We start from the raw sequence: 11,897 nt of genomic DNA on the forward strand, positions 1-11,897 counted from the left end.
AAGATATTGTAACAGCTTGGTATGGTGATAGCTGGTACCTAGAATTGTCATGTATATAAATGTTGAATCACTATGTTGTACACCTGAAACTAATGTAATGTAATACCGTGTGTCAACTACCCTTCAATAAAAAAATAATTGTCTACAAAAAAAAAAAAAAAAGATATACTGTAAGAGCCATAATCAGCAATACTTGTGATCTGAGGCAGTTTCGTGCTCCTGTGCACACACGCATGTGTGCCAGAGAAAGACAAATGGACAGAAAGCTTCAACTACTGATGTCCTTGGGAATATTTTCAGGAGATGGCAATAGGAGGAAAACAACTCAAAAGTATCAGTTCCCAGGGGAATGGTTATGGGTGAGTGTAGTGGTTATTAAGTCAGGCATTCGCATTATTTTTAAAGTAAAGCAGCACACAGGCCATCCAAAAAGAACAAGGAAAATACACTGTCTTAGTTGAAAAAAATATGGTCAAATACTTTCTACAAATAAGACAAATATTTAGAAGACATTTTTCTGTAGCCCAAGTAACAGCAATTGACAGACACTGCACTGAACTTTTGAGGGAAGAAACACATTTTTCTAAATGGATACAAAGTAACATTAAACAAGTACTTGTTGGAAGTTTCTTATTGGCCCATCAGACCCATTTTGTCAGACTTCTGCTAACTTAAGTATTTAGAAATACCAGCTGTTAAATTAAATACCATTGACTCTTCAACCAAGCAATAGCTATTTTTCACTCTCTACTAATTATAGAATTTTTCATTCCTTTTTGTTTTATTTTTGCTTTTCCTCTCTTCCATTAAAGACAAGTACATGTTAGAAAAAAATCAGCAATTACAGAGTAACTTTCCATTAAAAATAAGCAACTCTGAAATCTAGACTTCATAGTAAGATCCTCTGTCACTCCATAAATAGAGCTGGAAAGTTTTTGTGGTTGTTTTCAGATTTAAGTTACAGCACAAAGTATATGGAACCCATTTCCTTAGGCCTATGCAGACAAAGGAAGTAGAGAACTTAGTTTCTTATCCAAATATTCACTAATAGCAAAAATAAAATGGGAAGTGGTTATTGAAAGGTAGATGGTAACATTTGAAATGACAAAAACTATTAACTTTTAGCACTCTTTCCAGTTTTTAAAATTTTTATGGATACAGCCTCCCATGAGAAAGACCATTTATTGATATTATTATTCTGACACTGGGTTATTAATATAGTTTAAGCACTATAAAACATTATTATAACCTAACATTTCAACAAGAATTTGGATATGCTGTGGATCAAATTCACCTCATGTACAGATAATATACAATTAATCTACTAGTTGAGTGTCCATAGAAGTACCACAAAAGGGTGTTCCTAGGAATTTCTCCCTCTGCAGTAATGAGCATGGGAGAGAAAACAGAGAGGAATAATTTTATTTGGTTACCCCATATTTTAGATTTAAAGAACTAAAATGCCTACCATTAAAGAAGCATGACTATATGGACATATCAGTAAACTTCGAGTTAAAATCCTATATTCCATTGAGAGATGACACTAATATGATCTTCCAGATGAGAGATACAAACTTGCAAGTTTGGTATTTGAAAACATCTGAAAATCAATATAGAGCAAATATTTTTATATGTTAATAGTATTTTCTTCAAGACATAAAAGGTGGGGGGGTATAATTTCTAGCAGTTCCTCGTAATTTTGGGGGAAGAAAACCGATGCCTAATCAGTTGGCGGATATTGTTTATGCTATCTAATAGTCTATTTTTTCATAATTGAATCAATAATATTTCAACATTGCATACCTTTAAAACTAAGAACAAGGATTTAAACAATTCTTTTCTAAAGATAGCTGGCATTGTCTACAATTGGAATTTATATACCTTGATTTTATTTTTCTTATTCACAATTCCATGAATTTTACTCAAAGGTGACCCATTCCTTAAGAATATGATTCCTTCAGAATGTCCACAGCTAGCTAGAAGAAAAGAGTTGATTTCATGAATTTGCTATCCTGGGGGAAGATAGTCCAATGTAAGACAGTAGATTGAGTATTGAGTTTCAAGCAGAGTATACTTATCATCTAGATGTTACTGCACGTCTTTTGTCACATAGAGATCAAGCTGTTTTTTTCCAAAATGTCATTCACTTTTATGGATAATCTGCAAGTATCATGACAGTATAAGTTATAATTTTTAGTAAGTTTGAACCAAATGCATAACTTTAAAATATCAAATGAGAAACTTCAAAATGAAGATTTTTGTTTTTTGTAATATTCCATTGAATATTGATCTGAGCTTTAATTATGCCATTCACATGGTTAGTAGTCATTATTTGTAAAAAGAGTAGGCATGTTTTTGATTGCGGGGCTGTGTGTATATTCGTCATCTCTGTTTCTCTGTTAGTACATGAAAATTCCTTATATATAAAACCTGATGTTTCTCAAAAGAGTATTAGAATACTTTTGGATTTTGTATGTACTGGACTGATTATACATGTCCTTTAAATTTCACTTTTATTTTTCAAACTATGTAAAACTTTCCCTTTGAACAATGACAAAATACTTATCAAAGATGTAGTGTCGTCATAAACCTAGTCGCATCACAGTAACAGAACATCAGTGTCTATAATTCATCAGTGTTCAGGAACAGAACCCAGTTCTGCTATTTTTTCCCTTTTCTTCTCTAAGTTAACTAGCCAGCCCCACTCCGCCCCTTCTCCACCCCTTCTCCACCCCTTCTCTTCATCTTTTTCTTCCCCAACAGACAATAGTTGAATGTCTAGCACATTACCAAAAGAGGGATTTTTTTTAAGTAGTAAAACAAAAAGGAAGTGGAAAAATTAGAAAATGAAAAGATAAGTTACCAGAGAAAAGACAAATGGAAAAATGAAGGAAGAACATTGTGAAGAGAAGGAGTTTATTCATATAACACAGATAAATACAATGCAAAGGAGAAAGAGATAAAACAGACACAGCAAGAAAGGTAAAGGTCAAATTGCCTGGGCATGAAACTAGTAGCACAAATGAGGCCAAAGAGTGGGACAACACAATTTACTTCAATATCCAATCAACTAAAACTTTTATTGCTAAATAAATATCTGTATCTATACATATAATCTATAACCTATAATCTGTACCTATACATATATATATATGTATCTATACATATAATCTATAACCTATAATCTGTACCTATACATATATATATATATATACACACAAATATATACAAATCTTCAATATCTCCCTATTTAAAGAAAATATTAGTTTTCAAGATCCTTTTTCTAATTTAAAAGTAAAACAAATTATATGAAGTTAATATTTAACCACTTTTTTAAATTAAAAAAATGGTATTAAAGCCTTATAGAAGGTATAACTACTATAACAAGTTTGCAAATTCCCTAAGCATAAACCCAGGCAGCAATCTGACACTTGACATGTAGCATTTTTATATGCACTCTAGTGAAAAAATCATAAGCCATTTCATATAGAATATAGATCTATATATAACAAATATTGTTATATCACTCATGAACTTTAACAAACCCACATTCTTCCCAAACTCAACTTTCAAAACCATTTCTTTCTCCCAGTACCTTTTTATAGAAAAATTCATGAACAATACAGGAAGGTGTAAATGGGATTAGGAGGAAAGGACAACAGTGATTTAGCTGCTTCAATGACTTCATCCTCACCTGAAAGTGTCCACATTTGGAAAATGTTCAGGTGCCCCAACCTAAGTGTCATTATGCCCCTTCTTCCTTCCCATGTCTTATATTAATTTTATATTAATTTGTCCTTAATGACAAAATTTGAACTCATAAACTCTAAGGCCTCCAAATACTCAAATTCTTGACCCTGGACATTTGTTGACTCTCATCTACACTCCTGCCCAATTGCAGAGAAGTATGCTTCTCCGCAGTGGTATGTTAGGCATGTCCGAAATGGCCCACACATACTTGACTTAACAAAACCTAGCTCTGTCGTTCAGACTTCAAAGATGTAGGCTGAATTACTTAGCCTTCCGAAGCATCAATTTTCAATGTTTAAAACTGGGGAATAATACTTGAAGTTTAAAAGATACAGCCTGTTTCCTTCACTCATCTATAGCCACACCCCAAGTCAGGGAAGTGGCAGGACCACAGATGAAACTAGCCAGGCAAGGTGAAAAATCCCTCCATGTCTATGGACTTAGGAGTTGACAAGAAACCCATTTTTAATAAGTCATTTTAAAGACTAAGAAATTACCTGAAAGAACAATTAACTGGCACACTGTATACTTTTAATGAATTTTATGGTACACATATGCTCTATATGTACCATATGGAAGTGCAGTTATTTTTCTCATTCTTTTGTAATATGTGTGCATGCTTTAAAATGTACATAATAAACACTAATGATCAATAAAGGTGGAGATTATTGATTTAGAAAATAAGCCTGTAATAAACAAAAAAGTCTCTGAAAGTAAATAAACCATTTTCAAAGCTCAATTCATGTAAGCAAATTTAACTGGAAAAAACAGTTACTGGAAATAGATTATACATTTTTTTCTTATTAGTTCCTTGACAAATTTATTGATATATAATTCACATATCATTCAATTCACTTCTTAAAGTGTGCATTCCTGTGACTTTTAGTATCATAAAAAGATTTCCACTATCACTTTACTTAAAGATTATTCATTCTATAATGATGAATAATTATATAATTAATTATACAGTCTTGAACTATAATTATGTAGTTCAAAAACTACTGACAAGTATTTGAAGAGACCTGCAGCAAGTATTAGCTATGTAGACATGTAACAAATATTAATTCAATTTATGTTAATGTTAAATTTTAATGACCTTGATACTAGGGTTTTTCTAAATATAAAGCCTTAGCTTATGTCCTCCACATGGCCCACCTCCAGCAATTAATCACTATACAAAATTTATATTTAAACATATGAAAAATAATAATTTGACCTGCTGGAAGAGATTCACATAAAAACAATAAAATTATTAATTCAAATTGCATATGCACCTACTTCTGTATTTCTGTCATTTTATGTATATGTTGTGCAGTTTATTTTGCACTGTCACCTTTGTACTTGTACAATGAGAATAGTATTTATGACATTGAAGTAAGTGAGTCTAGAAATGACATTTGCATTCATCAGATCCATCAACTCTGCTTCTCCATTTAATCACTGGCTAGAGCTTTTTATTACTTCATGTACTGCTCTTTCATAAGCAGCAATACCTCAGTAGGACACCTTCATATTACTTATTTTTTTCCCTTTCACTGGAGACAAGGAAGAAGGAAACATTTTACAGAAATAAAACACATTCTCACCTTGATCAAGTAAATAAGATGCTTTAAAAACTGAGTATGAAAATACCAGAAAAATTAGATCAACAAAATCTGTAACTAAATGCTTTTCATATTGATAACTTCTATTAGAGCCTCAAATATACAGTATATGAAGGATCTGTCATCTTATTTCTCAGTGAAATATTAAGACAATAACTAAGTTTAGTGTTTTCTCTTAGAAGTATTTTTTTAAGTAAAAATATTTCCTAAACAGTATAATAGTGATCCAAAAAATACAGGCAATCCCCAACTTATAAAACATGGGTTGTTAACAATTATTTTTATATCAGTGTTTTGAAACACAGGCTGAATATTTTCATAGAAAAATATGTTTTCATAACAAAAAAATTTTTGTTAGCAAACTAAGCATGCATTCATGTTTCCACTTAGCTTCAATTTTGGGTCTAGAATCACCATTTCTAGTCATAAAGTCTAAGAGACTTCAAATAACATTTAAGTTAATAACCTTGGAAATATCAGTTGATTAATGTAGGTTGATGGTCATCACCTAATCTTGTTAACAGTATTAAGAGTAATTATATTTAATTAAGAAAAAAGTCAAATTTTCTCTTTCACATATGTTGTATATATACATGACTACATAATGGCAACCTAAGGAACTCACTATATTGTTTGATGCAAATGAGAAATTTAGATGTGTCTTTATTAGTTCATACCTTCAGTCAGTCAGTCAGTCATCTACTCATTTGCTATTAAGAACTTACGAAGAGCTAACCATTCTGATTGTAATCATGTGCTTCATAAATTTATATGTGTTTCTACTCATCACCCAGAAATTGGGTGAAATATGTTTGTATGTCATATATAAATGTTTACATGAGACATTGTAACTCCAGGGGGAAAATACCGGAGCAAAAAACCTTTGAAACCGAAATCAGTCAAAGGGAGAAATAAAGCTTAAGCTTACAAGCAGTCATCCCGCATCTCTCTTGACCTGGCTACCACAGCAGATCAATAAACTCCACCTCACGTCTCCAGTCCCTCACTGGCCCTTGTAATTACCTATTATTAAATATGGAGATGGACTACTTCTCTCCACCCCTTGGAAACACCTATGGATATGGAGATGCATTAAAGCCAGGCGAGAAATTCTGGAAATATGGCCATTTTACCCAAAGGCTACCCCTCCAGAAAACTTGCCTCAAAAACTACTAGATCCCCATCTTCTGCAATGGCCCCTGTGCAAGAAAACTGGAACATTGTAACCAGACTAATAATAAAATCATGATAATCCTCAAGCTGGAGGATTCAGCTAAGTTCAAAGCCCTTAACTCCATAGCTTGCCCATTCCACAGGCAGTCAGTAGCTGAACAGGTAGGGAGTTCAGAGCAATCATCAGCTGCAGCTAGGGGTCACATCCAGGCCACAGGGACTGTAGAAGAAAATAACCTTAAGGGCGATAAGATACATGTTTTAATGACACAGCATAGGCAAATCTTGCCCATCAGGTAGGACATATGCAAGAGAGTGGTCCTGTGATAGGGCAGTAGCAGGAATGGGATCTTGTCCTGGTCTAGTATACCAGACTTTCATCCCCTTCCCCATGAGAGTTATAGATGGGTCAATATATAGGGCTACAGGAGGTATATGCACTGGCCATAAAGATAAAACAAAACTTCCTACTAAGATGCTCTTACCTCCTGGACATTTTGGGTATGCTACTGTGATCTTAGAGGCTACTCTGCTGTTACCCCAGGAATACACATGAGGCCAGATTCCAGGCCTTTTCCCCAGGTTGTCAGAAGGGCCAACCATTGCTGGTTCATATGTCAAAATGTTCAGGACCACATCCACTCAACAGTATCTCCAGGATTTAATGCATTAGGGGCTGGCAGCAGGATGTTGCTCTGCTAGCCATATCCTGGCTTCAATAACTCCTTTTTGGTTTGCACATATAGTTGTATAGAAGAGGCAGCAATGTGTGTTAGCATGTCCACAGGGCTCAAGGCTCCTTTTCAGGGCTTCTCATTGAAATGCGGTAGTACTGTCCATAAGTGAACTGACCAGCCCTGTAGATTATTACTGTCCAACTTCAGGCCAGATTTCAACAAACCATTGTACCTCTCTATCATGCCTGCCCTGGTAGGGTTATATTGTTCACCCATCTTGTAATGCATGTCCAGGAAAGTGGGTGCTTTAATTTCACTCAATCACATGTGGCCAGCCAAAGGCTACAAAGAGATGCTCTAGGCCCCTCTTGTTGGTTTACTGATCTGCACAACATGCAGGCAAAGCAAGCAATAGTCCAGTAGCCATGTCCACACAAGTCATGGCATACTGATATCCTTCTGATATGGGCAGAGGCCCGATATAGTCTATCTGTCACCTGACAAGGGGTATCAGCCCCTTTACTATTGTATCATGTTGCTGTGAGACTTGGTGTAAGTCCCTCTGAGAGCACACAAGGCACTCCTTCCAGGCTCTGCTGATTTCTTCAAAGGTCAATGACAAGCCCCACAGATGGGATATAGCCCACATTGTCTTTTGCCCCATGTGCAACAAATGCAGATGTAACCATTGGGTTACATCAGAGGCAGGCTTTCCTTCTAGCCAATGCGCCTGGGCCAATGTGTCTGCTTCATCATTCCGTGGGGATGCTAAAGGCAAATGGCCAGTCACATGATATACAGTAATAGTCTTAGTCTGACCAGAGGCCCATAGATCTTGCCACAACTCTTGCCCACAAAGGGGCTGGTGACCAACCATCCAGTTGGCATGGTGCCATGTCAGTAGCTACAGGGTCAAGCCCCAATAGATCCAGCTGTCAGTGCAGATAACTATACGGGAGGGCTCCTGGGTGATCAGGAGTCATACTGCCCGCAACTCAGCCCATTGGCTGCTCTTCCCTTCTCAATTCTCATCCATATTGTCTCAGTCTTAGGATGAAAAGCCACAGCCCTCTACTTTGTGGGCTGCCTGTAACTGGAGCCAACTGTATACCAAGCATCTTTAGGTATAGGGGCTTTTCCCTCCTGATAAGGACTGTAGGCTACCAATGGCTCAAAAGCAAGTTCTTCCTGCTTCCCACTCATATAGGTCACTGGCCCCAATAAGCATTGGAGTTCTCCACTTAAGGGGCTAGTAGAGTGGGTGCTATGCTGATGTAAATATACATCCCATTTGGCCAGTGTGGGCATCTCTGCCACACCACTCTGTGGCCTTTCAGTCCAGCCTAGCACCCACCCCACAATGGGATAGGTGGTTATTATCTTGGTCAGAGCTGTTCTGGTAATGGGCTCCATAGCTAGCAGATTGTGTACACAGCAGCCAGTTGCTTCTCTACCAGGGTTTAGGGGATCTCTGCTCCTTTACATAGTTGTGACTAGAATCCAATAAGTTGATGGGTCTGTTCAAGCCGCTGCCAAAGACCCCATCCATAACTGTCTTCAGTTAGGTGAACATCTAGCTCACAGGGCCTTGATGAGTCATTACACTCAAGGCCTGTACAGCCTTGACTGCTCACTTAGTAGTAGAGCTCTTTGCACATGTCTCATCCCAGTCCCACCTGATGCCCTTTCATATCAACTGGTATAAGGGTTTCAGAATTTGTGCCAAGTGCAGGATAAACTCTCTCCAGTAGCGCAAAAGACCCAAAAACTCTTGTAATATTGCCACAGTGGTAAGAGTAGGGAAAGCCTGGATCTTGTCTACGACTGCTTCAGGAATAACTTTAGTTTCACCTGACCAGACAACCGCCAGAATTTTACAGACAAACCAGGTCCCTGAACCTTGGTGCTGTTCACAGCCCATCCTTTCTCCTGTAGATGTAGCAGCAGTCCAGGAATTGCCCCTTCTAAATCTGCAAAAGAATCAAACGTTAGTATGATACCATCAATGTAGTGATACAGCCACACCATTTGCAGTTTCTTACATGTGGCCAAGTCCTGGGCTACAAGTCCGTGATGGATGGTGGGACTGTGGAGGTATCCCTGTGGAAGGACAGTGAATGTCCGCTTCTGGCCTTCCCATGTGAAGGCAAACTGTTCATGACGTTCCTATGCTATGTCAATAGAGAAGAAAGCTTAAGCAAAGTCTACAACATAATGATATGTCCCCAGTTCATGACTGAGTGTGTCCATAAGGGCCACTATAGAGGGGACAGCAGCATGCAAAGGGGGTGTGACTCTATTCAATCTCTGTAGTCCACGGTGTTATGTCAGGAGCCATTTTGACTGGCCAAACTGGGGAATTAAAAGGGCTATGAGAGGGCTTTATAATGCCCACCTTCTCCAACTCCTGTAGATTTTCTCCAATTTCCTTGTGCCCCCAGGCAATTTACACTGCTTAGTATTTGTTACCCGCCAAGGTACAGGCAGAGCTACAGGTAGGTGCTTAGCATGTCCTCTCAGAACGGCCTTTACCACACATACCCTCAGTCTGAACTCACCTGCAGTGGTCTGTAACCACAGGCCCTGCAGGATATATACCCCCAAAATTTATTCACGGGTGGGAGAAATGTACACAGTATACTCCTTTGGGAGTAAACACCCTATCTCCAATGGGATTTGGGCTTTCTTCACTCTAATTGCCCTACCTCCATAGCCACCTATCACAGCAGAGGTTCCAGGAAAAGAGAAAGCAAGAGAGTGGTCCTGTGATAGGACAGGGTTGCCATGAATCAGAGAACACTCAGTTACTGTGTCCACCAGCACCAGGACACGTTGTACATTCACAGGGGACCAATGAATTGCTATTTCTATGTGTGGCCTCCGGTCCCTACCATGTCCCCCAAGGTGGGGACATTGACCCCCCCACCTCAGTCGAGCCATGATGCCCAACCGTCCTCCTGTCGGGGTGAGGACTCAGGTGAATCCTGAGTACTGTCCCCCAGGAAGTTTTGCAGGGACACAGGCTGGACATGAGGCTTTCCCTCCAGCTTCCAAGTCCTGGACATCTGTGGCTGAAACCATGGCTCTGGCTTTAATTGGTGCCTCAGTTCTAACAAAATCTTACTGGGCTGCCCATCAAGTTTTTCTTGCACTACCCCTGCCTTCATCAAATCAGCCCATGTCTGGGTCCTCAAGACCTTCATGGGGCCCTTTGAACCTCTCCTTTCAGTTGTAGACCATACTTCCTTCCATGCTCTTATTGTTTCAACCTCCCCCAAATCTGCTAAAGTACAAGTAGCCTCACCTACAGGTTGCCCAATGTGGGGGGCAAGAATAGTCACTCGGGACCCAAAGAGAGATGTGGGAGCTGAATGCAGCATCGGATTTCTCATTCCTATGGTGAACACCTCCTCATCGGGGCCCTGGGGGTCCATATTATAGATGTACTTTTCATGTCCAATTCCCACACCTGTTGGAGCTCTACATACTAGTTTTCCAGCTAGTGGTTAAGAATGGTAAATCCCCCTGATTAGGCCTAACTGCCCTGAGGCAGCTGTCAGCCAATCCAGAAGTGTCTGATTCCCTGAGGTGTGAGGAGCACTTTGCAACCATGGCCAGAGGGAAGGGTGAGTCATCAGGGAAGCCAGTCTACTCATTTCAGAACCTGACATAACAATATTTCCCCCCTCATATCCCAGAGACGTAAAAGCCATGTAGGCAGAGATTCCAATGGCTTCTGCCTATACCGGATGCTCAGGTCTACCAGTTCATCCTGGGTATAGGGGCAGAGCATGGAGTGCTACACAACCTGGGGAGCTGGCAGCTCCTCCCGCTGAGGAGCCTGAGGTTATTGCATTTTTATTTTTTTAATTACAGCTGGTCGTGATTTTAATACAGGAGACACTGGTGCCTCGGGCAGTGGCCTCGGCAGCTGACTGGCCCTTGGCCCAGCCCCCTCATCCTCTCCTGACACCTCCCCCACCATCTCCTGGGCTGAAGACTCCACTCTTCCCTGCCCCTCCCCCACAGCCTCCTGCAACATGGCTTCTCCTGTTGCCTCCACCATCGCTGCTGCTAAGGAATCTTCCGTGAGCATGACCATCTTCTCAATAACTGTTTCTCTTCCTTAAGGGCATCCCATAGGTCATCACCCAGCTCCTCCAAGTGATTTGAAGTATCTCTCTCTCCCCTCAATAACCCCCTCTCTCTCCTCAACAACACTTTTCACTATCCTGAGGAAAAGAGACCCTATAATGCCAGCTGCTACACAGCCATTCAGGGCCTATAAGAAGTCTTCTATCTCACAAAGGGCTGATTCTGCAGCTTCTGGTGTCTCTACCCTTCCCCAGGCCCCACCCCTCTAGGAGGAGCTTTAACCTAGACCAATTCCTCACTAGGGGCTCCCAGGTGAAGCTGCACCCTCCACCGCTGCAGCCACTGGGGCCTCCTCACCATCCACAGGGGGCATTCAAGGCATCTCCCCACCATCTCTAGGGGCAGCCCGCCCAAAGGTCGCACCCATGAAGACAGATTTCAGGTTTAGAGATCCTGCTGACTACTGCCAGGTATAACTCTGGGAGGAAAATCCTGGGGAAAAATACCTTTGAAACCAAAATCAGTCAATGGAAGAAATAAAGTTTACACTTACAAGCACTCATCTTGCATCCCTCTCAACCCAGTGGCCACACCAGAG

Source organism: Manis pentadactyla, chromosome 7, assembly GCF_030020395.1.
Source record: "Manis pentadactyla isolate mManPen7 chromosome 7, mManPen7.hap1, whole genome shotgun sequence".
Lineage (NCBI taxonomy): Eukaryota > Metazoa > Chordata > Mammalia > Pholidota > Manidae > Manis > Manis pentadactyla.